Here is a 26,444-nt window from a genome sequence, read left to right as displayed (position 1 = left end):
CTTTATTACATCCTTAACCACTTCTCAAAACTCAGATTTCAAAATTACTCTATTACAAATGTTTCCATCCACATAGTTTGGTATGGTCAAGCATTACTTCCATCTTTATTCATTTGCCCTACTTGAAGATGCTTCAGTCCCGCTAGAATTGTGCGATCTGATCCTTCGAATCATCGATGTTTTGCTTCATCATGGTGGCCATGAGCTTCATCTCCATCATCTCTGCATGCACCTCCCTCAGGTATTCCTGAGTGTGACGGAGTCTTGCTTATAGTATTTCTCCAATCTGACGTATGGCTTCCATAGCAGCTTCATGAACATAGTCGAAGAATGTTGCTCGTGGTACTCGAGAAATGAAAAAGTATTGCCCCATAGTCTTTGGGAAGACTCCCTTCACATGGTGGAGGTGTACCTCCACATACCAAAGTTCAACTCCATTCTCCATAAAAGGATAACCCTTGTAGACTGCATCTCCTTCAAGATGAATATGCTTCATCATGTCGTTTAGGATTTTTGGGTAATCCTGATCACTAGTCAGGGTCATGATCATTTCTGGGCCCTTGAGAAAAGACTCGTAAAGGGTTGTCATCTGCAGGTATAAGATAAAAGGGGTACTTAGGATAATGTATGTATTTCCTTGGGTGAAATGTGGTTGTTTTTCTGGGAAAGGTTTGGGTCAGCTTGTCCATGGGTTCAACGTTTAAGTCTGGGTGACATAGTGAGAGAGGCACTAACAATCAACAAACAACTCATGACACCTCATATGATATTCCAAAAATATCAACTTATATTGCTTCACGAACTATTACAATTCCCATTTCATAACTCAACTCAACATCCTCAATGAAAATAAAAGTATGTTCCACATTTATTACATGCTTTATTCCAATATCAAGATCTCAACTACTCAGCTCAAGCTTTCCTCGGGTCTGAACATTTCCTGGCAAAATGTCCTACTTCCTTGAAGTGTAAACAAATGACGTCAGACAAATCCAGGGGCTTCCTGGTGGTTATCTTGGCTCCTTGGGTTATTGGCTTCCTTTCTGGGCATTTTCTAGCATAATGACCACTATGCTTGCACTTGAAACATGTGATATGACGTTGGTCCTTCTTTGCAAAAACTGGGTTGTTAAGGGGATTCATGCTCTTTCTCTTCCTCGACTTCTTTGTTCCGATCAATTCTTCTATGTATTGTGGATCAAACTCCACTTATTCTGTTGGGAAGTCTCCCAGATACTCTTGGCTTTGCTTCGTGAAATACAGTGAAAAATGTCCTTCTTCTCCACATGAATAGCAAGCATTGTAGTAAAATCTGTTTAGGCTTTCTCCATCAGGGTCGTCAACATCTTTCTTCATCACATGTTCTTTTAAACTTTCCCTCAGGGCTTCTTTCATTCCTTCCTTCTACTCCTTGGTAATTTCTTGTACCTTGGGGTAAATATGACACTAGGTAGGGTAGTGTGTAGCTCCTTCGCACAAGAAACAAGTAACCTACCTAGTTGGGCATTCTTCCGCTGGGTGATTTCCTTAACAATGAGGGCATTCATCCTTGTGTTCTTCATGGGTGTGTCCTATTTCTCCGCATATCTTGCAGTCACAAGGTTCCTTCATCGGTTTAATACCATGCTTCCGGATAAGACGGGATCCCAATAGAGTCTTCTTCAATTCCTCCCAAGTTTGTGCTCCATTACATACTTGTATGGCCTGATGCATTTTCCACCAGGTTGCCGCACTTTTTGTAAAGTACTGAAGAGCATATTGAACCTCATACTTCCTTGAAACCAACTTTCTCCTAAAGTGATTCTCCATGTTTTGAATCCATATCTCTACCTCCAACTGAGTGATCGGTCCAGAGAATATAAGTCCATCTGCATTCATCATCTATGAGGTCCAAGGGTTTTGGCAATGAGATAAGAGGGATGGAAGGAGATATACACAATACAACAAAGTAGTTTTCAAAATAGGTTTCATTTTGTGGCTGCTGGAAAACACAAACAATGACAGCTCACAAATCATCACATCTAACATAAGTATATAACATGGGTTTGGTCTTCTAAGGGTCATATAAATCTTGGAATTCTTTAATGTCTTCAGATTCTTCGAGTCTTCGACTGTTGTTGTATGATGAAGTCCTCTTTACTCTGAAGTGGTCCTCAGTTGTCCAATATCTTGCCCTTCTCGGAGTGGTCTCATCAGTTGATCCTCCGTGTGGTCCAAAGGGAATGGGGTATTGTCTAACTAAAAAGGGAATATTTGATAAAGCTCAGAAAAGAAGAGAGGTAAAAGATCTTTTTGAAAATTAAGTTTTAGAGAAATCCTTTCCTGAGGGATTTCCAGTTTTTAGGGTCAGGTCCTACAGTCAACATGTGCTATGATACCATCTCTGTAGTGACCCAACCTCAAACAGTCAAGCCTCTGTGTAACTGTGCCATCCCTGGATTGGTATGCTGGCACACACAGTACATCAATGTATATACCAAAGTGCAATCACATGTATAAATAATGCAAAACTGATATATACCTCATAAGTCTCAGCGGAAACAATCAAACGTGTGTGGAGTCCCATCAACGCCAACGACAAGTTGAGTGTAGACCGTAACCCTACAACGTAACTCTTACTCGTCGTAGAAATTCCTGCAACATAAGACGTTGCAGCCCTGTACGTCAGTACACTGAATGTACTGGCAAGTCACATCATAAGAATAATGAACCTATGTGTATATGAAATTTGGCTAGTAGAAAGCTCTAAGTTTAGTTTTTTGCATAAAGCTAGTTTTTCCCTAGAATAAGATATTCTACTACTACAAAATAGCATAGGATGAGTTGGCAAACTCAACTCAATCTATTACCAAAGTTTCATTTAAAACCCAATTGTTTAATTAAGGGTGATGAGATCTCCCAGCATTTCCACTACTAGATGCTCAAGTTGTCCGTAAGGGACACGGCTAATCAATTAGGTTTAACACTCTGCAGAGGTTTGCGTACTTTTGCCCACAAGACTCGATTGCCTCCCTTGAAGTTCTCGCACTGCCTGGCGTTTGAGAACAGGATAACCAAGACATAGTCTTTCGAAAGTATTTCCTCTTAACCCATGGATAGGCCGGTACACCTACTCATTCTACATCTGCTAGCCTATCTCGGAAGAGGTCACACTAACTACTCAACTAAGCCAGACCCATATTGGTTTGTGGCTGCACACGTAAGCTTCTAGCCATGAAAATACGTTTGATCCCTTTGAGCCTGGGCGACCGACCACTAGTGGTGCACCACCATGGATTAACCATGCATGCTCCCACTGTACTTCGCCACCATTCAAACCAAATACCGCCAAGATAGTTCATTTACAAGTGTTTGTCCTGATTACTACTTTGTCACTCATGCCTCACCATGTTCGCTTGCCAAACCACGTCTACATTTAGCGAGGCAAAAATAAACTTACACGGTGGTGACAAGGATGTATAGATCAGACCTATCTCAAATGAACTACTAGGTAACGGCATAGCCATCTGGCAACAATAAATCCTACCATGGAATCCTACCACAAAAGGACTAAGTGCATAAATAAAACATAGGTAATTAGAAGAATGGTCAAATGTGATCTTGCCTTGATACTGGTAGTTGAATTCTAGAGATCGATAGTACTCGGCTTCACACTCCGGACAGTCTATCGTCAAAGTAAAATAACATACATAAGCAATCATTTCAGAGAACGGAATAAAATGCAACATGAAAAGACTCAGAAAAACCAATTGAAAATCAAACACAGTCAGCCATCACAAAATTATTCTAAGTGCAAAACAACATATGACATGGGATTCAAAATTTGTGATCTGACCAATCCTGCATACAAAGCATACTAGTAAAAACATTAATGGACAAACTCTAGGGTTTCGCTATGGTGACAAAGTGCAAAAAGAATCAACTCAAACTGAGCTACGGTTTAGTAGATATGGCCATTCGAAGTTTGAATTCAAATCTAAATACTTTCAAATTTGAATCTGACAAAATTTTACAAAAATTACACCACTGGATAGATCTAATCATGAAGAAGAATTTGCCGCTGGTTTTATCAAATTTGGAGTTACGGTTAAAAAGTTGTGGCTAACTAAAGTTCAGGGACCAATCTACAATTTCAGGGACTAGATGGTTAAACAAAAAATAAACTAAAACTGCAAACATGTCCTCGACCACGTGGCAGATTCCTACTGGCCGAGCAGCATTCACCGCGGAAGCTATTCGGCAAACGTTCGCTATGTAAGCAAAACAGCTAACGCGGCAAACGTTCAACGGCTGCTTACAGTGTGACGAGGACGACGACAGGGGACGTCTGCATGGGCGGCGGACGTGACGGCGGCTCCGGCGGTCCTCAGCGGCGGCGAAAGGGTCTGGGAGGTCAGGTGCAGCGTGGGAGGCGTGCTGGTGAGGTTGGCGGGCGGCAGGGTGGCCGGCGACAAGCGGAGGGACGCGGCGGCGTCCGGAGCTCCGGTGAGGGCGCAACACATCGGGTGGCGCTCTAGCGGACCTAACACTAATGAAGAAAATGAACGGGCGAACGGCTGCTTACAGCGCAACAACGACGACATGCGACAGGGTGGCGCTCTGGCGGACCTAACACTAATGAAAAAAATGAAAATTGCAAAATGATTTCAAATATATTTTCGCCGAATTTTCTATTGAAGGGAATCATTTTACCCTTATTTCCATTTATTTATTTTAGGAGAAAAATAATTTGAAAATACTAAATAACTCCCAAGATGATTTGAAATTTGGAAAGTCAAATAACTTCAAAGTTACTTTCAAATTATTCCTTTGAAAGATCCAACTCTCTTTCTTCGAATTTGAAGAAGTCATTTTATCTCCCCTCATGAACTCGTTGAGTTGCTTAAAGTTTCTAAATTCGACATATTCTCAATGGAATTCAAATCATTTTCAAACCCATTTTCATTTCTTTAAATGGAAGAAGTCATATTATCTTCACTCTAGGGTTTTGTGATGAAATGAATTTGAATTCATAGAGATCAAAATGCAAGATGGAAAGTTTTGGGGAAGTCCTTTTATTCCCTATCATGCAACTTTCAAAAGTTCCAATTTCACACAATCAATCCCACAAAAAACAAACAAAGAAACAATCATAATTAATTATTTAATATAACATTCCAAAATTTAGAATTTTGGGATGTTACAGTTTTGCATCTTTTATTTCAATAATGAAGACAAGTATTGCCTTTACCATGCTTATTTTACAAGTCCATATGTTGTTGTTTTAAAAACAGAAAGTTTGTTGTTATGTCTTGAATATTTGTGAATAGTCAGAACATGATAAAATCTTGATATTTTTACACAAGTAGTAACAACAATTTTTTTAGAGTGTGGTAGGTTCTCATAATTTTTGGAGTTAAGGAAGTATGATTCCTCCTGCATTCTTTACAGACTGTCATGTTTTCACAGATTGTTGTTATGTTTGCATTGTTTGCATATGTTTGCTTGTTTAATGATTGTATTTGAGGATATCAGTGTTATATAGGCAGAGGCATTTAGTATGCAATATAAAATTATATTTTTAGTCATTTTCTACTGTGGAGAATGATAAGGTTTTGCATGGATTTATACTAACTTATCTCCCGATTTCTTGTTGAGTTTTGTGTGGATGAACTTTTAAGATTTAGGGAAACCCCGATATGAAAAAAATTAAGGAGACACAAAAGCTCAAGCTTGGGGATTCCCAAGGCATCCCTAGTTAATATTCCAAGAAATCTCAAGCATCTAAGCTTGGGGATGCCCCCGTAGGCATCCCACCTTTCTTCTTCAACAACTATCAGTCAGTTTTGGTTGAGCCTAAGTTTTTTTTGCTTCTTCACATGATATGTGCTATCCTTGCAATGTCATTTTATTTTGTTTTGCTTGCTGTTGGAATAAAGTTCTTAAGATTTGAAATTTTATTTATGACAAGGAGTCTTCACATAGTTACATAATTATTCAACTACTTATTGATCTTCACTTATATCTTTTGGAGTAGTTTGTCATTTGCTCTAGTTGCATCACTTAGAGCACGGTGGTAGTTTTATTTTGTTAAAATTATTGAACTCTCATGCTTCACTTATGTTATTTTGAGAGTCTCTAAATAGCATGGTAATTTTCTTTGGTTATGAATTTAGTCCTAATATGATAGGCATCCAAGAGGGATATAATGAAAACTTTCATATAAAGTGCATCGAATACTATGAGAAGTTTGATTCCTTACGATTGTTTTGAGATATGAAGATGGTGATATTAAAGTCATGCTAGTAAGTACTTGTGAATTTGAGAAATACTCGTGTTAAGGTTTGTTAGTCCCGTAGCATGCATGTATGGTGAACCGTTATGTAACGAAGTTGGAGCATGAGATATTTTTTGATTGTCTTCCTTATGAGTGGCGGTCGGGGACGAGCGATGGTCTTTTCCTACCAATCTATCCCCCTAGGACCATGCGTGTAGTACTTTCTTTCGATGACTAATAGATTTTTTCAATAACTATGTGAGTTCTTTATGACTAATGTTGAGTCCAGGGATTATGCGCACTCTCACCCTTCCACCATTGCTAGCCTCTCTAGTACCGTGCAACATTCACCGGTGCCATACACCCACCATATACCTTCCTCAAAACAGCAACTATACCTACCTATTATGGCATTTCCATAGCCATTCCGAGATATATTGCCATGCAACTTTCCACGGTTCCATTCATTATGACACGTTCCATCATTGTCATATTGCTTTGCATGATCATGTAGTTGACATCGTATTTGTCGCAAAGCCACCATCCATAATTCTTTCATACATGTCGCTCTTGATTCATTGCACATCCCGGTACACTGCCGGAGACATTCATGTAGAGTCATATTTTGTTCTACTATCGAGTTGTAATTCTTGAGTTGTAAGTAAATAAAAGTGTGATGATATTCTTTATTAGATCATTGTCCCATGTGAGGAAAAAAAGAGAAAGGCCAAATAAAAAAGAAGGCCCAAAAAAACAAAAACAAAAACGAAGAGAGAGAAAAGAGAGAAGGGGCAATGCTACTTTCATTTTACCACATTTGTGCTTCAAAGTAGCACCATGATCTTCATGATAGAGTCTCTCCTATGTTGTCACTTTCATATACTAGTGGGAATTTTTTATTATAGAACTTGGCTTGTATATTCCAATGATGGGCTTCCTCAAATTGCCCTAGGTCTTCATGAGCAAGCAAGTTGGATGCACACCCACTTAGTTTCTTTTTGAGCTTTCATATACTTATAGCTCTAGTGCATCGTTGCATGGCAATCCCTACTCACTCACATTGATATATATTGATGGGCATCTCCATAGCCCATTAATATGCCTAGTTGATGTGAGACTATCTCCCTCTCTTTGTCTTCTCCACAACCACCATATTTTATTCCACCTATAGTGCTATGTCCATGGCTCACGCTCATGTATTTTGTGAAAGTTGAAAAAGTTTGAGAACACCAAAAGTATGAAACAATTATCTGGCTTGTCATCGGGGTTGTGCATGATTTGAATATTTTGTGTGATGAAGATGGAGCATAGCCAGACTATATGATTTTGTAGGGATAAGCTTTCTTCGACCATGTTATATTGAAAAGACATAATTGCCTTGTTAGTATGATTGAAGTATTATTGTTTTTATGTCAATATTAAACTTTTGTTTTGAATCTTATGGATCTGAACATTCATGCCACAACAAAGAAAAACTACATGGATAAATATGTTAGGTAGCATTCCATATCAAAAATTCTTTTTTTTCATTTACCTACTCGAGGACTAGCAGGAAATTAAGCTTGGGGATGCTTGATACGTCTCCAACGTATCTATAATTTTTTATTGTTCCATGCTATTATATTATCTATCTTGGATGTTTTATATGCATTTATATGCTATTTATATGATTTTTTGGACTAACCTATAAACCTAGAGCCCAGTGCCAGTGCTAGTTTCAGTTTATCCTTGTTTTTGAGTTCCGCGGGAAAGGAATATCAAACGGAGTCCAACTGACCTGAAACATTAGGACGACTATTTTTGGACCAAAAGAAGCCCACGGAGTACCGGAGATGCACCAGAGGAGTCCCAAGGCCACCACAAGGGTGGAGGGCGCCCCACCCCCCTAGGGCGCGCCCTCCAACCTTGTGGGCCCCTCATGGACTCCCATGACTTGTTCTCGACGCCAACACCTATTATATATCCCCAAACCTCCAGAACAGAACTTGGATCAGGAGTTCCGCCGCCGCAAGCCTCTGTAGCCACCAAAAACCAATCGGGACCCTGTTCCAGCACCCTGCCGGAGGGGGAAATCATCACCAGTGGTCATCTTCATCATCCCAGCGCTCTCCGTGACGAGGATGGAGTAGTTCACCCTTGGGGGTGAGGGTATGTACCAGTAGCTATGTGTTTGATCTCTCTCTCCCTCTCTCGTGTTGTTGATTTGGCACGATCTTGATGTACCGCGAGCTTTGCTATTATAGTTGGATCTTATGATGTTTCTCCCCCTCTACCTTCTTGTAATGGATTGAGTTTTTCCTTTGAAGTTATCTTATTCGATTGAGTATTTAAGGATTTGAGAACACTTGATGTATGTCTTGCATGTCCTTATTGGTGGTGGCAATGGGATACTCACATGATCTACTTGATGTATGTTTTGGTGATCAACTTGCGGGTTCTGTGACCATGTGAACTTATGCATAGGGGTTGGCACACGTTTTCGTCTTGACTCTCTGGTAGAAACTTTGGGGCACTCGTTGAAGTTCCTTGTGTTGGTTTGAATAGATGAATCTGATATTGTGTGATGCATATCATATAATCAAACCCGCGGATACTTGAGGTGACACTGGAGTATCTAGGTGACATTAGGGTGTTGGTTGATTTGTATCTTAAGGTGTTATTTTAGTACGAACTCTAGTGCTGTTTGTGACACTTATAGGAATAGCCCAATAGATCAATCAGAAAGAAAACTTTGAGGTGGTTTCGTACCCTACAATAATCTCTTCGTTTGTTCTCCGCTATTAGTGACTTCGGAGTGACTCCTTGTTGCATGTCTAGGGATTGTTATATGATCCAATTATGTTATCGTTGTTGAGCACTACAAAAAAAGACACGTCCATGACATTTTGGGCCGAATGAAAAAAATATGTCATGCTTATGACAGTTCTATGACGATAATTGTGACAAAACTTGGTATCATCATAGATGTGGTGGAATCCTACTTCTATGACAAAAAATCATGACAGAAAATGGGATTTTCGTCCTAGGCGAGCCGGAGACGCAACTGCATGACATTCTTTGGGTCGTCCATGATGGAAAAAACCGTGGTAGAAGCGAGGGCGAGGAAAATATCGGGGAGTTCCCGGTTATGTTGGGTGGTCGGGGGCCGAGCGATGTGTGTTTCTCTCGTACACGTATGTGCATGGGTGCGAGGCGTTGGGCTCTAACTGAACCCGAGCGAGGCATTCGCCTACTGAACCCGAGCGATTGCTCTACAGGATACGCGTTACTGAACCCGAGCGATCGATCGATGGCTGTTAACTGAACCCGATCAAGCGATTCCTTCGCTACTGGTGCTAACTGAAGTCGATCAATGCTGCCTCTGGATTAATAGTTAGCGTTGTTGGGGGGGTTGGATGAATAGTTCCCGGTGGGGGGTTGGATGAACAGGACCTCGTGGTGTTGCCACTGGATGAACAGGACCCCGATCGATCGTGCCGGCTGCTGTGGATGAATAGGACCCCATGGAGGGCTGGATGAACAGGACCCCGTGGAGGGTTGGTTGAACAGTAGCCGGTGGAGGGCTGGATGAACAGCAGCCCATGGAGGGGTGGTTCAACAGGACCCCGTGGAGAGGGCTAGTTGAGCAGTAGCCGATGGAGGAGCGGTGGAGGCTGGATGAACAGTCGCAGGTGGAGGCTAGAGGAGGTCGACGGTGGATGAACAGTAGCCCGTGGAGGCCGGAGGAGGTCGATGGTGGATATGAATAGTATCACATGGAGTCCCGTTTTGCGGTACGCCACACCCCTCCCAATGAACAGGACCCCCGTTTCGACTGTAGCGCTCCAACACAAGTCCGTTTCCTCCGTTTTGTTCTACGCCACACCCCTCCCGATCAACAGGACCCCATTTCGACTGTAGGAGGTCCAAGAGAAGTCCGTTTCCTCCATTTTGCGGTACACCAGACCCCTCCCAACGAACAGGATCCCGTTTCGACCTTGGCCGATCGAACACAAGGCCGTTTCCTCCGTTCTGTGGTACGCCAGGCCTCGTTTCGATCGGCTGTTCCGTCCAAGACGGTTGGCTCTCGATAAACACGACATATTCCATTGCTTCCAGATGAACACGATGCATTTCGTTGCCTCCCCATGAACACGACGCAGTTTCTCCGTTTCGACCCAGCCATGTGCACGAGCCCTGGCCGTACGTATGCGCGAGTAGGCGCTCGAGACCCCACCCGTATGTATGTACGTGGCTATATTTTTTGGCGTGTGGCTGTATGTACGTGTACACGGTTTAGACGGGACAGCCTGAACTGCTACGTGGGGGGCTCTACTATGACATGTGCTACTACTTACTCGGACACGGTTCGTCATTGCAGAGCGACCGATCGACCAGTATGTACGTACACATTCCCACAAGAGAGACAACGGTATGTACGCTTCGACCAGGTGGGTCCCGACTGTCAGGCAGTTCCTTGCGTGCGAAGATGTAGCTGGTGGGTCCCAACAGTCAGGGGGCAAATCATTTTTTTGTAATATGGACGCACTTCCTTTCGTGCGAAGATGTAGCTGGTGGGTCCCAGGAGACAGGGTGGAAACATTTTTTTCGCGAAATACGGTGGCCTTTCCGGTGGGTCCCTGCTGTGAGGTGGATGAATCATTATTTTGTGCGTAATAAGGAGGCACTTCCTTGCTGCGGCCGTGGACCCAGCTGTCAGCCTCTCCACGTATAGTACTCTTCCGATGGAAGTCATTCGTTGACCACATTGACCACGCCGCGCCGAGAGCACCAAGGCGGTGGGCGACGACGAGGCCTAGTAAGGGGACGATGCGGAGCCAGGGAAGACGCGGCAGTGGATGCCTATGTAGAGAGGAGTACGAGGGTTCACTGGTTCGGCTGCGGTGTGAGGCTATTGTCGCCGCAGAATAACAGGGAGTGTGGGTGAGTAGAGGGATGGCCTGGCCAATGGTGGGAGTAGTAGGGGCAGTGAGGCCTCCGTGGCAACACAGCCGGCCACGGGAGGCAGGAGCAAGCGGCAAGACCGGCGCTGCTTTGGGCAGCTGGAGCAAGAAGATCAAAGGTTGAAGAAGCACTACGATCGTTGGATGGACATTGTACGATCACTGGAGCTAAAATCGTTCATATTGACTAAGTTGACAAAGCCCTCCGTCCGCGTCAACTTAGTAGGCCCACAAGGTAGCCTCCCATATGGTGGGTCCCAGCTAGCAGGGGGAGTATTCATTTTTTTGCATAATAAGGAAGCACTTCCTTGCGTGCGAAGATATAGCAGGTGGGTCCAAGCTGTCGGCAGCGGGAACATTTTTTCACGAAATATGATGGCCCGTCTGGTGGGTCCCAGATGTCAGGTGGAGGAATCACTATTTTGTGCGTAATGAGGCATTTCCTTGTGTGCGGCCGTTGACCCAGTTGTCAGCCTTTCCACGTACAGTCCACTTCCGATGTATGTCGTTCGTTGACCACGCCGCGCCGAGAGCACCAGGGCAGTGGACGATGGCGAGGCCTACGAAGGGAAAGACATGGAGCTGGGGAAGACACGCAGTTGCTGCCCACGCGGTAGGGAGTATGAGGGTTGATTGGTTCGGCTCCCGTCGCCGGAAAATAACCGGAGGTGTGGGTGACTAGAGGGATAGACAGGAAAGGGATGCGAGTATGGTGGGGCCGTGAGGCCTGCCCGGCAGCACAGCCGGCCATTGGAGGCAGGAGCAGGAGGTTCCGCCGGTGCTGGTTTGGGCGGCTGGAGTAGGAGGATCAGAGACTAAAGAACCACGATTGCCGTTAGATTGACATCTAACGGTATGACACTGGTAGAGTTGATTGTTGACTAAGTTTCTTTTTTTGAGAAACCTTGTGTGCGCATGAACTTAGTAGGCCCACAAGTCAGCCTCCAAACCTGTGGCTATTTTTTTAATTATGTGTAGCCCATTTGCTAATTCTTAACTAATTTATTACAGCCCATTTTCTGCCCAGGACCACGATCAAAAGTTCAAGCTTATTTTGCATATTCCGGTGGAGTCCGAACTGTTGTAATCCCGAAATGATAAACATTTTTAAGAACTTATTGATTTGCCAAAAAAATTGTTTTGTTTTTCTAAGCAAATAAGACGCGGGACAATTGAGTTGGTTTAAGGGAAAACCAGTGGTAAAAAAATCAACGCTGGGAGGGAAAACAACAACAAAAATAAGGATGTAAATATGAAAAGGGAACTTTATGTATTTTCATTATAATGATGCATGTATATGAACTAGTAAAACTATAGGTAGAGATTAGAAAACGGAAGTAGGACATGGTGTTTCAAGAGGAAAATAGAACTGGGTTGTATGTTTGATTCAGAAAAAAACTGCATGCGGATGTTGTAAGACAAAATATAACTCACGTTGGCGGGCCAAAGGCCAGTAGATACCTGCTGGATCTTTTTGCCTCGTTGTCGTCATGGGCTGGAATGTTAAAAACAAAACCAAGTCTGGGCAGTCTACAGCTAGTTGAAACTTGCTCGACCTGAAAAAACAATATGCCTGCTCAATAAACGAGAGAATTCTGCAAGTACAGACTGATAACTGGGATGCAGCAGGTATATTGTTTTTTCATCATGATAATAAGTGCATGCACTTGTTTTGAAAAATTTGGAGAACTGGAAATTGGAACGGCATGTTCTTATGCTACCCATCAAATAAAAATTAGGTGCCTAAAAATTCGTTTCTAAACAAATGATTCAGCTTTATATCCACGTCGACCCTCGGCTTGATGGTTGGAAGCTAATGCAAAGTTCATACCGAAAGATGGTTAACAACAATACCAACTTGCGGACGACAAGGTAGTACAAGTAGCAATACCAAACTAACTTATAATCTTTTTTACTCCTAGCCCTAGTATTCGTCTGGTAGAAAATATTTCAGAGGACCAGCTCCCGCTCCTTCTCTTGCTCCAGGTCCCCGAGGTGGTACTGGTGCATCATCCAGTTGGTCCTCTGTTGGTCGAAGTTCTTGTTGGTGTGAAGCACCAGAACCTTTTTGCTACCCGTTTGCCGGCCGTTGACCATCACCGGCAAAGTATTGTCGGTCTGGTGCCACATCACGTGCATGTCGCACTCCAACTGTATCTTGCAACGCGTCCACGTGCCCCTTTTGAACGCCATGTAATTGCGCTGGAAGAAATGCTTGCTTAGGCCACTCAGTGTGATACCTGTAGTATTGTCGAATACAGGTTTTAGTGTATGTAGTTGGCATTTTCATAACATCTTTGGCATGTTGCAGTCACTTGTTTCACTTTTTATTAACTGTCAAATTGTAATTGCTTCACTAGGTCTACGTCTAAAAAGAAAAATAGAACTATAAAGAAAGGAATATGTTTGTGCAAGTAGACGGTCGGTCAGTGTCTTACCTGGAAGTTTCTCAGGATGGGTGTAGCATATGTCGTGCTCGCTGTTGATGGTTGGTATGAACAAATCAATGAGAGGGTGAGATCTCGCGCTGTCAGCACTCACTTTGGCCTCAAGGTGCTTGATCAGCTGCTGATCCGTGGGATCGAACTTCACGCCAGCCAACAGCACCGGCCAATCCTTCTTGGACTTGCATCGGTTAATTCCAGTTATATGGTACTCAATGTATGATCAATCGACTGTTTTAAGTGAATGATCAAAGATTTTGACAGATAAGTGGTACTCCAAATCTGAAGTCCACAATACCCGAACAAGCCTCCGCGATTCTTGTGTCACCTCACGCGCAGCATGTTGCCACGTCAATTCAATGTGTGGACATGATGAATAATTTGACTGATGTATACTACTACTGCTACTGTACTGTACTTACTAGTCGCACTTAGTGCCACATTTTAACCATAGGTTTAACTAACAAGTACGCACTTGAAGCCTAATTGATATATATATATATATATATGGCTTCTGCACGGCATCCCCATCATCATTATCAGTACATCCTACGCAGGTGAGTTAGGATACACTTGATCCCAGAAAGGTATCTATCCTTCAAACCAAAGGAGTGCATCAAACTAACAACAGTACATAATATCCAACAAAAGAGGGTCGTGCTATATCAGCAGGATACATGGCTCAGTCTAGATATCAGTACAAATCAAGTTGTGCATATTTGTTGTTGACATGAACCACATCGCCGCATGTCGGGTTTGCAAAAGCCATCCATCGCATGGAAGCTTGATGCCTTTCACACACTGAAGATTACCTCGCAACAAGCTGTGTCGACGAATCTCTAGATATGATGATTCATGAAACCCTTGGTATGATGTGTAAACATAGTTCCCCCTGGCGAATGGAGGTTGCATAGCACGGTAATCATCGTCGGTGATATGATCGATGATCGGTTGGATGATCGGATAATTGAGCCCAAGGAACATGGAGTGGTTGCCAAGGCTGTCAAATCGCCTCCAGTTGAATACGCCTGGCCCAACAGAGCTGGGATCTTTCTTGAACACGAAGCAGCCATAGCCATCAATGTCACAATGCCCCAGGCATTGCGCTGCATGTGGTTTGATGTAATGGTTTGGTCAATTTGGTACGTGCGAATGAGCATCAAATGACTGTCATCAGCTAAACGAGCGATAAACCACCACCCATCGGCTGGTATGATTCCAGGTCCTAGAATCATGAAGGCCAGCACATTTGCATCTGCTACAACAATTCAAATTTGAGACCAAAAGGACAAAAATAAGCAATCATGTTCAAAGTATGTGTGGAATTAAGATTATTATAACAGTGACACATATCATAGACAGAGAATTGCAATGTCGTGTTCATAATCATACCCCAAGTTAAAAAAAATAAGCCAATGGCTTTCGTATTATAGCAATATGTCATGGTTCAAACATCATGTAACAATGAGACGACAGCAGCTATGACAGGGCCTACTCATATTCTACCATAGCACTTACTACTGTTCTCATATCAACTCTAAGCAATAACATGCGTTGTTATAAAAATCTTGGAAATGGGAGTAACATATAGCAATCATGAGGTTATGCTCATAATATATATTCTAATAATCATTAGATGCCAATTGTTCTCATATCAACTCTAACAATAACATGTGTGGTCATAAAAATCTAGGAAATGAGAGGAACATATAGCAATGATGTGGTTATAGACATAATATCTATTCTAAATTTGTAACAATGACCAGGCAGTCGTATTCACAAGGTAAGGATGAGATGAGATAGAACAATTACACGATGATATATTCCACCAATATAGGCAGCCAATTTGTGCGTTGACCACGTAAACGATGCCATCGTGCACTATCGCATCAGACATAAATGTTGCCTCAACAGGATTGACGATGAGCCATAACCACGTGTGGCGACCAGATTCCAGATAGACTAATCCCATGTTGAACAAGGCAATGAGCTTGTAATCCATGTAGTCTTCTGATGGTGTGGGCACTTCACAAATTACAACTTTCAGCAAACAGAGGTCGAGCCAAAAGCTTGACGCGTCTCATGCGTATTAGGCAAGAGTGTCCGACGGGCCGCGAGGCTCGATGACGGCGGTATCCAATGAAGGAAGGGTGATCTCTCATTGGGTGTAGATATCCACGAGACGCCATGGACTACCGGATTGGTGGATTAGGACGATCCAGTTGGCCTTCATGCCCTCCGATTAGTGGCCGCGCATGAAGGATAGGTGGACGGGTAGTGGTAGCATGTCGAGGGGCACCACGCCAACCTCCGTAGGATCGTCAAGTCAGTGTTTGGGCCACCTGCGAGGATCGGGCATCAGCAAGCACGGTGTCTTGAAAAGAGTCGGCCGGTTGCAGACGAGTAGACGGTACAAAAACACCGAGCATGCGGCTAGACAGACGGTGCTGAGCAGTTCCATACGATTACAGATCTGCTCCAAGAGAACATCGGGGAGGGAATTCCAATCGCGGCTCTGCGTGTCAGTCGGTTCTGCCATAGGGTTTTTTAGGGTGCTAAGTGATTGGGGTTTTCGGTCCCTGCGAGCCAGCGGGGAAGTGGATTTGGGAAGGCGAGTGAAGAAGATGGTGTGTGTGGCCAAGCATTGAGCGGGGGGATATGGTACACGCGAGCTACCAAGGAAGATGGCGCGGGCAGGCGAGCAGTGAGTGGGGGGAATGGTGTGCGGCCGATGATGGGGAAGAGAGGAGCAAGAAGAGTGAAAGACAGGGAAGAAAGTGGATTAAATCTCAATTCTACTAGTACCACTACCAGGATATACCGTCCTTCGGAGTTTAAATAGTTATGCCGATGACATGTGGGTCTACCTCAAGAGGGCCCATATGTCAGTTATTAGAGGAGAAAGCTGTGTAAGCGTATTTGCGGAAGCTTGCTCCACTGGCAAACATGATGGCAGTACTGGGTAAGGCTGATTTAATAACACCAACACGCTAGTTCAGCTTATTAATTAAGTGCCCCATCTGCTGCTGCGTGTATTGTCACTTCACTATGAAGACTAGTTGAATAGTTCTCTCTGACTGAGGTGGGGAATAATGGATCGCGAAGACTTCCTATCTATAGTATCCCTATGCATGTACCCTCATCCTATCCAACTAGATGAAACATTGGCCAAGTCACCCGGCGCCAATAATGTAGGAGTACTAGTACTACCTCCTTTCCGGTTTATAGGGCTCAATTAAAAAATCTCATCAACAAAGCTAGATGATGGGTGGTGGAATAATTTTTGTAGTTTGCAAAAACACTTAATTAATGCACTCGTTTCCCTCAAAAAATTATGTTTACCAATGCATTAATTTTGTGTCAAACTTTGACCATCTACTCCCTCCATCCAGGTGAATAAGTCATCTTTGGTTTTGCACCGTGACCAAGGAGGAAAAAACAAGAGAACTTAATGTTTATTTGCTACTCCCTCTGTTCCTAAATATAGTATTTTTAGACATTCAAATGGAATATAGCATACAGATGTATGTAGACATATTTTAGAGTGTAGATTCACTCATTTTGCTTTGTATGTAGTCACTGGTTGAAATCTCTAGAAAGACAAATACTCCGTATTTGGGAACAGAGGGAGTATCACCATATGGAGGGAATAGAGGAATCTTGAAATATGAACATGTCAATGGGAGGGAGTAAAAGCCTCATGCATGCATGCAACATGCAACACTCACACATACACATGGATGTACGCAACACTCACGCACCCATGCGGCACATAGCACACGATGCAACACACACACTCAAGTGCTCAACCCACTCCCTATGTCCGTGAAAGACTGTACATTTAGAGATTTACACATTGACCAGGGCATAATTAATGCACAAAAGTAGCAGACTTATGTGTGCATGCGACCATTGAGAGAAGAAAATTAAATGAAGGTTGTTGCATGTTGTAATTAAGGATAGACAAGTAGCCTATAGCTAGAGCACAAGTTGGTGCATTAGTCAACCAATACCAATTTAGATTAAAGGCTAACTGCATTGGAAGTGTAGATGTACACTATTTGTTTCTTAGCCGATGTACACTCTTTGTTGGAAGACCGAGGGAGTACATGTGCATGCACTCACATACACAGCCAGGGTGGTTCGCGCGCAAGGGTTGGACTCCTGTTACGCCTACGTAAAGTTTTGTTTAACTGATTTCTTTGCTCTGCCAACGGACAGGTGGGACCCAGAAACCAGGTGACAATTTAACTAGTCAACAAAGTGCCACGTCGACTATGTGGCCGGTCAGTAGGGTGAAATACGGTGCTCTACGATGAGCTAGTGATCGTATAATCACCGCAAAACTATATATAGTGACTGTAAAGAGCGGATTGTTACATACGTTGACCGCCAGTGTATTTTTATCATTTAAAATTAAGCCATATTAACCGGAAAGGATGCGGTATGGACTAGTACTAGTACTGCTTTGATGTGTCCCGTAAACTTGCCAAAGGAGGAGAAGCTTGCTTACTACGCCTCTCTCTCGCCAACGCACGAGGTGGCTCACGGGACGAGGAGAGGGTTTTGACTAAACACCCTCTCCCTCGCCCTCGCCCTCGCCCTCATCCTCACGGTGGACGTGCATCAGTTCAATCGGTATCAGATTTCCAGAAGCATATTGTACTGCAGTATCATCATTGTTGGACCTTCCGAAGAGGCGAAGAGCCAAGTGCAAGGTTCACACGAGTACGAACTGTTGAACCTCCCGAAGAGGCAAAGAGCCAAGCGCAAGATTTTATAGGAGTTGTCGTCCTAGTGCGAGTATACTACAACTATAGAGAACGATGCTATTTTATGATGCCACCATGTCACCTATATCCAAAGTTGTGCCACCTTTTTTCTCAAAGAGCGTGTTGGAGCCCGTGCATCAACCACACAAGTTGCACGTACACATAACACATTTACTAGTAATAAATTCTAAAGGACAAATGCTAGTATGCCACACAAGTTCATCTCCAATTCATGTGATAAATTTGTGCATGACTAGTCTACATATATTCACAGCACTATCGTTCACAATTTACCATACTCCACTTACACGTTATAGATGGGCTACATGTCCTCCTCCAGGTTCCAGCCCCAGGTGTTTTTCATGGATGTCACGCTCCATAGCGGTGGGCAATGGGAATCATTGTCGTGGCTTTCTAGTCTGGTTCCACACGATGGAGACTCATCCAAGATGAAGCGCATAAATCAGGGATAGCGTGTCCCAACATGTCGTTCATCCGGCGGTGAACACGGAAGGCACAACCATGCTTCATGAATGGCAGGCCTTCGGTGTCATGCACGGAACGTGGCATCTGTTTCACAATGGGGTAGCTGTCCCCAATGAAAAGCGAGTACTCTCCAATAGTGTTCCTCGGCACCCACATAGCATCACGGGGGTCGAGCTTAGCGTCGTTCATCTGGTACACGCGGCATCTCAGATCTGGACACATGGTGACGTACATAGTCAAGGTCCATGCATAATAATGTTGTGCTCAAATATGGCAGTCAGTAATACTGTGCAGAAAATAGTACTACTCCAATATAGAGGAAGTAAAATAACCGGCTTATTGTATACAGCCACTCTTGGCTACATGGATGAGATAGTAAGACATGGAAAAACAAAAATAGTGGCAGCTAGTGGGTTCATGTCTTCAAGGGCGTAGCTAGCTATACGCGTCCTCCAAGGTAAAAAGTACTCCTACTAGTACTAGTAAGTAGTACAACAATGAAAGAGAAGGCGAGAGGGTTAAAAAATATAATACTAAATGGAATACCTAGGTAGATGGTGACAGTCTGATCGTGGTAGATTGTGTGACCATGTTGCACATCAGTGGTACCATGAGTAACGACTCCTAAGATAGTTGATCCCAATATGCCAAAGTCAGCTACAAGGTTCCTGGTTAGACCGAATCGTTGATGCAAATGCACATCCAGGATCGGTGATCTTATTTTGATCGGGGGATGACTGGTCCCTGCAAAATAATGGAGTACCATTAGGGATGCAAATGATGGTTTGTGCATTCCGTTTGTAATCTCCCGTACCGTAGGATGGCAACCAGATGAAACAAGTCCACTGGCTTGTCACCGCGAAGATGCGGCCTAGATGGCGCACGGCGTCTTCGAACGTGTAGGGGTACAAATCTATCGCGGCCCACATGCGCTAGCCTCTGCAGTTACTACCTCTTGCATTGATGGCAATACTTATGTCGAACACCGCGATGAGATAGTAATTGTCGTAGCTGTGTCGCTTGTCGATGGGTCTGCAATTGCTATCTTCGTCAATCGCATGTAGGCATCATCATACGTATTCAAGCCCAGCCAGTCTGGAAGGCCGATCCCAATGGTGGAGAAGGGGTCTACGGGAACGGCCGCACTGCTGTGGATGTTGTGCAAACTGATGGTGGTATCCGGCCGAAGGTATGCAAGCCAATCTTCATTGGCACCGACCCAGACCTATATTTAATACGGTGGGCATCAGAGAAATTACAGGATGGAAATGGAATAACTAAGTACTACATGATCAAACTCCATGACTGACATGCTCATTGGACAAAATCCGACTACCTCTCAACTTTGACAACTCTAGCGGAGTCAAAGTGCAACCATGGCCAGGGAGCGGTGGACTGTTCAAGGATTGTCCCATAGAAGAACCTTCTCCTCGAGGACACATGGAAGACCAACAAGCATGTCCTTTTCACAAGCCTGTTTAAGCACTATCTTGAAAAAGTTGGTGCAGGAAGCACCGAGTCTTGCGCCGGTGAGGACGTCGGAGCAGCGTGCGATTTCTCCTAGAGGATCGTCGTCCAAGGTCTCCCAGACCCGACGAGGAGGAGAACCGCCTGGCGAATCCATGGGAGCAGCGACGAACTACCTTCTCTCCGGGGGGAGGGTAACTGGCGAGGAGGAGATAAGAGCATAGTAACCGCAAGGCCTCGTCCCTTCCAACTGTAGCTCCTCGATCGTTCCTTAGTGAAGGGGTGAGGCTATTATTTACTACGTACTCGTACTGTAGCAGTACTGGTACTACTTTCTCCGATGTACTGTACTTCTAGTATAGTGCACCAGTTTTGAACTCTTGAATCTCAAGGCCAAGGAGCTACAGTTGGAAGTGGAGGGTAGTACTGTTCTCTAGAACCATCACTGTGTTATCAATGTAGGGAAAGTACACGTACGTAGTGGGTACTCTCGGTGCTCTATTCAAGTGCGTAGTTGGCCTACTCAGCCACTCCTCTCACGCACACACTAGCAGCCTGTTTATCAGCGACAGTTACTGCGGGGGCAAAACATTTGAGTTATTTGATACAGCGAGACTAGGCTTTTCGCTTCCATTTGTGGAGGTGTAATGGATCTCGTCGAACTTTGTTAGTAGTTCCTTCTTATGAATGAGATGAGGCTAAACTTTTTCCTCCGTCTCAAAACAAAAAAATCACATCAAGAGGAATTTCTTCTGTAGAGCCGATAATGGAGTGAAGTCCATGCATGCAACGCCACAAGCTATAGAGTAGTAGAGTACTAGCACTTTTCGTATAGAGCCATATTGCACAGTTACCAATGTCGCGCCAGGCTTTTCCGGCTCCTCGAGCTTAATTGGAGGTGCTAGTTTAAATATGCTACTAGCTGATGAGGAAGCTGCAAGCGAGGTGCGGCTAGGGCGAGCACGCGAGCCACAAGATGATTGGAAGGAAACCCAGTTCATGTGGTTGGGCTATCCAGTGCACCCAGATTGTGGTGCAACACGTCTGTTCGACTTCAAAACTCAAACTACCCGTGTACAATATTGCCTCACAGCAAAGTTACTATTAAAAAAGGTCGTCGTGCGTAAGGCCGGGATCGAACCCATAAAATGAGGTATACACTCCCGCAACCACTAGTAGTACTCGTTGGAGTACAACGCAATCTACAATTGCCTTTTTCTCTAGTAGTACATTGTTTCTTACAAGAAACTACTAATAATGCCAAGAAACCACTAAGAATGCCAAGAAACTACTACCACTCGCATACGTGGCAGACTTAAGATAAGACTACCCTAAAAACCATTGTACATTCCCTTACCAACCAGCCCTACTAGAAATGACTACTCTACAAAGTGTCGTTATAGGCACGTTTCAAGCCATGTCGCCCCTTAAGTCAACGCCTTCTATTCGACCGGCAAGTTAGGCGTTATGACTTGTGGGACCTACATGTTAGTCTACACAAAAATCCCCGAGTGACCTCCTACCTCCGACCCGTCCACCTAGTCATCCTCGGCCATGGGACGCAGCTACCGCCGCCGGCAGAACTTGAGGTCAAAACCGCCGGCGATGCGGAGCCCATCTTGGGGTAGCCCAGATGCAAGCTCCATCCGGCGCTCGCGGCCGCTAACTAGGCAAGATAGCTCCGTACAACTGCTTGTCTGCAAGGCTTCCTAGCTAGATTGGCACGGCGGCGCGGCGGCTTGCTCGCGCACGCCGTGCTAAGGCCAGCCATCTGGCTCGAGCGAAGGCCAGCGCGGCGGCTAGCTCGCACGTGATTCACGCTCGGGCCAGCCTGCCAACCCGTGCGGAGGCCAGCGCGGCGTCCGGCCTGTCCGACGGAGCGGCGGCCAACTCTCTCATCACTGGCACCACCGACGAACACGCATCAGTTCTGTTTGAAGTAATGTTCAAGAAAAATAATGATTTGAGGGGGAATAACAGGATAGAAGGTCAGATGTGGGTCCCTCATGTCAATGGTCAAACAAAATGTGTTAGTTTAAGCTGCCTCGTCAGCATGGACGTGTGGGCCAACCCTGTCATAAACGGGTTTAAACGAGCCTAATCGGCACTAGGTAGTACTTTTTGGCGCGCATTAAGAAATTTTGGGTATGTTTTTGCTTTTTTTTGTATAATAGTTTGTTCCTAGGGCTGCTTGAAGGTGGTAGTTTTTTGTTAAGTACTCTACATATTGTAAGTAGGGGTGAACATTAAGCTTTGGAAGCCAAAAAGCAAGGCTAGTTACATAGTGCCTATGTGTACGTGATTGAAAGTAAATATCAACCATCAGTGACTAATATCTTGATGGAAAACTCGAAACTATGGAAATACTAGCATTTTTGGCATGGTTGGAAATACTAGCAATCTTCACATGCATTGCAACGGATCATAATTAGAATCTTTACCTAATAATAAAGCAAATTGGGTTTCTTTCGTCCATCATGGAATTTTTTATAAAAGTCCATCTATTTCAGAGAATTCAACCCGCCGTCCTGTTTTAAGTTAAAACGAATCGTTATTTTCATATTTTACACAAAAGTCCCTGTCTTTTCTTGATATCAACCCGCCGTCCGGATTTAAGTCACACCCGAACCGTTATTTTACATTTTTCGAAAACCCCCGTGATGTTTTAGGTAATTCATCCGTGGATCATATTTAAGTCAAACAAATGCTTTTTAAATCATCCATATCTTTTAAACCGTAACTCCGATTTGAACATGTTATATATGAAATTTGATTAGAAAATATGTAGAATATGAATATGAGATTATTTTTACATGTTAATATTTTTAAATATTATTTTGGAATATATTTGAGTCAAACCAAATGATTTTCTAAATTATCTGTATCTTTTAGACCGTAACTTCAATTTTAACATATTATATATGAAATTTTATTAGAACAATGTGTGGAATCTAAATATGATGTTAATTTTACCTGTTGAATATTTTTAAATATTGTTATGGAAGCAAACTTATAATTTATAATGCAAGATTCGTGTTTTTTCATACCAGCGGCGATCCGGATTGCAAATAAACACCCCACTATAACCATATACGGAAAATAAAACATCGATAACTACACATGCATACCTCTGAAAAATGTCGCATGGGAAAACAACAGATTTCTCATTGTGAGAGTGAGAGAAAGCGAGCGAGAGAGAGAGAGGGAGAGAGAGGGAGAGGGAAGAGAGAGGGAGAGAGAGACGCCTTAGGATTAACCATATTCAACACATGTTTTTTGTTGTTTTGTATGAACACCGAGGCCATCGCCGGCGAGGGTGAGAAGGAGGATAAGCGGCAACACAAATGTGATGCCTCGCAAAAATAAAGGAGATGGACCTAATGTGGTCTTGAGTGATGGTTGTTGAGTTAAGAGCGTGTGTTATGTTCTCTCCCGTTGCAACGCACGGGCTCTTTTGCTAGTAATACTTATTCACAAACTTGATACAAAACACTCTAATTTTGATATACATGTATCACTAGAGATATATTATGTTTCAGTGAGAATATATTCCTTGTGCTGTTTTGGTGAGGTGAGGGAAGGATGTGGTTTGTTTTAAGATTCTAATTATGGGTTTTTCTGCAAATTGGTAGAGAAGTGGGATGTTGGTGAGAAAAGGCAAAAACTTACCTCACAGTCGTTAGATGTAGATCTAATGGTCAGAAATGAGGGATGGCAGACACACCATCATCACCAACTTAGTCTTCTGTAGGAGTACTAGCAAGATCTCCGTGCATTGTACGGAACATCAAGATGCATTTTTTTATAAAACACTTGTTGTGATTGACCCATGCGGGAGTAATCCCATGTGTAAAAACTAATGATATCTCGAGAAAGAGGAGATAAGGTGAATTGGAGTGGGGTGTGGTGGTGATTGGTGGTCGGACTGAGCAGAGGCATGGGGATGGACGACGCCGGTAGCGGCCACCAGGCTAGTTTGTTCGAGAGGCTTCCTTTTTTTAATTGCTCAACAATGACGTTGTTGGAGATAAGGATGAAGGAGGGAAAGGCCTTGTCTGCAAATGTGGAGAGAGGTGCGGCTATCTTTTAGTTTAATTTCCATCTGTCAGATATAGATCGAAAGGTCTATATTGCAAGATGGCATGCGTACCATCATCACTAACTCGTTTTTTATAAGAGAAGAAATATAAGTATGGAGATACAAACGTATTACCGATACTTGTTTCCGTAAACTAGGATCTACATTCTATTCAACGGCTTAGCATGTGGGGCCTTAGCACAATGACTTCTCAGCTGTGTAAAACAAAGGTTTTTCCCATCGCCAATAAGGAGGGGGTGACAGCGGTGCGCTTTCGGCTTGCTCTAGTCCTAGTAGTCATACTAGGTGGTCTACGCACGTGTACATTTATTCTTTTTCATGTCTCATGTTCGCCGTACTGCCATGACTGTTGATGAATAGACGGTAAGTTATTCACGGGGAAACCCTTATTGAGCGTGTTTGCGAGAGAGAGAGAGAGAGAGAGAGAGAGAGAGAGAGAGAGAAGCGAGTTTGTGTGCGTGTGTGATATGTCTAGAGACTGAGGCAATGATAAGAGATTCTTTGTGTCTATGTCTGTGGAGGATAGAGAGAGGCATGTACATGGGGCTTCGTGTTGTGTAACGTGGAGACTATTTGGAGATATATACATACCTAGAGCTGGAGAGAATATGCAAGGGTGTGTGTCTTAAAAGAAGGATCCAGATAGATGGGTGTTTTGCATGTCAGTGTGTGTTTGTGCACGCGTTTGTGTGTGAGAGGGAGTGTGTATGTGGAGTAGAGAGACCGCTAATGATGTAAACCTAGTACAAGGGAAGGGGTAATAAGGGGTAATGGTGTGACATGTGTGTCAAAGAGAGGCAAAGGCATGTGTAGTAGAGGGATAGCATGGGTATGGGAGGGGAGTAGACTATTTGGAAGAGACATCGAGTGTGTGTGGGAGAGGGGTGCAAGAACAAGACAGAGAGAGGGAGAGAGAGAGAGCTAGAGACGGGCAGAGAGAGAGCTAGCGACGGAGAGGGAGAAAGAGGAAGAGAGGGGGGAGAGGGGTCGTTTGTGTCCATAAGTGGCGTATAGATAGGGAGACAATGTTGATGTTGTTCAAAATTGGCCTATGTACGGAGAAGCAAGGGAAGCAAGTCATCGTGTGTGTGATAGGGACGTCATGAGAGATCTAGAATAGATGGTGTAGAGAACAACGTGCGAGATTGACAACGATGATACACTAGGGAGCTATGGAAAGAGACGCGGCATATATGTATACAGGGAAGGAACTGGGGTGGGTCCACATGTGGAAGAGATAGAAAGAGGACAGTGGTGCACAAGGAGACAAAGTGTTCTTGTTTGTAGTGGGGTGGTGTGTGAGGTGAGTGTGCGAGAACCACATAACTAGGGATATAGACATTTGGGGGCGACATTTTGTGTGTATGGGAAAGATACACTCTACATAGTGTGTGTGCTTGGGAAAGAGCGATGTCGAGAGACCTAGAGAGTGGGGGAAGACATGTGTGCATGCCCGAGAGGCAAAGTGATAGAGACCTATATTGGGGTCCAGACTTTGGAAGAGAGGGGAGTGTTAATGTGCTCGTGTGTTCGTGTCTAGGAGAGAGAATGGCTTGTGTGTGGGGGGGGGGGGTGGGTTCAGATAAAGAGTGAGGTGTCTATATTTGAGGGACTTTAGCGTAATTGAGATATATATGGTCAATAGTGTGTGCACTCATGCTTGATCAATTTGTTTCATGGTTTGGACAATGAGATAATGGTACTTTTGAACATGCGTGATATACCTTGATGTACCATAATTACAAACCAAAGATTGGAATTTTGGAATTCGACTCCATCATTAGGTAATTCATTTAAACAGAGGTACATTTTTAAGCCGAGACTTCATGATTTCAAATTCATATATCAAACCTAGAGATATACACATACGGGCATGTTCAAACTTTATAATGATCCACTTTATTCATACACATACACATTTTTTATTTTGTCATCATATTTAGGATAAACACATTTGGAATTTCATTTGAATTGGAC

At 43.7% G+C, this 26,444-nt stretch overlaps 1 pseudogene; it reads right to left on the bottom strand.

Moving 5' to 3' along the window:
• Positions 1-4,283: 4,283 nt before the first annotated feature.
• The window catches only part of LOC125554680, a 44,083-nt pseudogene continuing 21,922 nt past the window's right edge, over positions 4,284-26,444 (bottom strand).

Source organism: Triticum urartu, chromosome 4 (assembly GCF_003073215.2).
Source record: "Triticum urartu cultivar G1812 chromosome 4, Tu2.1, whole genome shotgun sequence".
Classification (NCBI taxonomy): Eukaryota; Viridiplantae; Streptophyta; class Magnoliopsida; order Poales; family Poaceae; genus Triticum; species Triticum urartu.
Note: the sequence above shows the minus strand (reverse complement) of the source record. Positions and strands in the feature narration are given on the sequence as shown.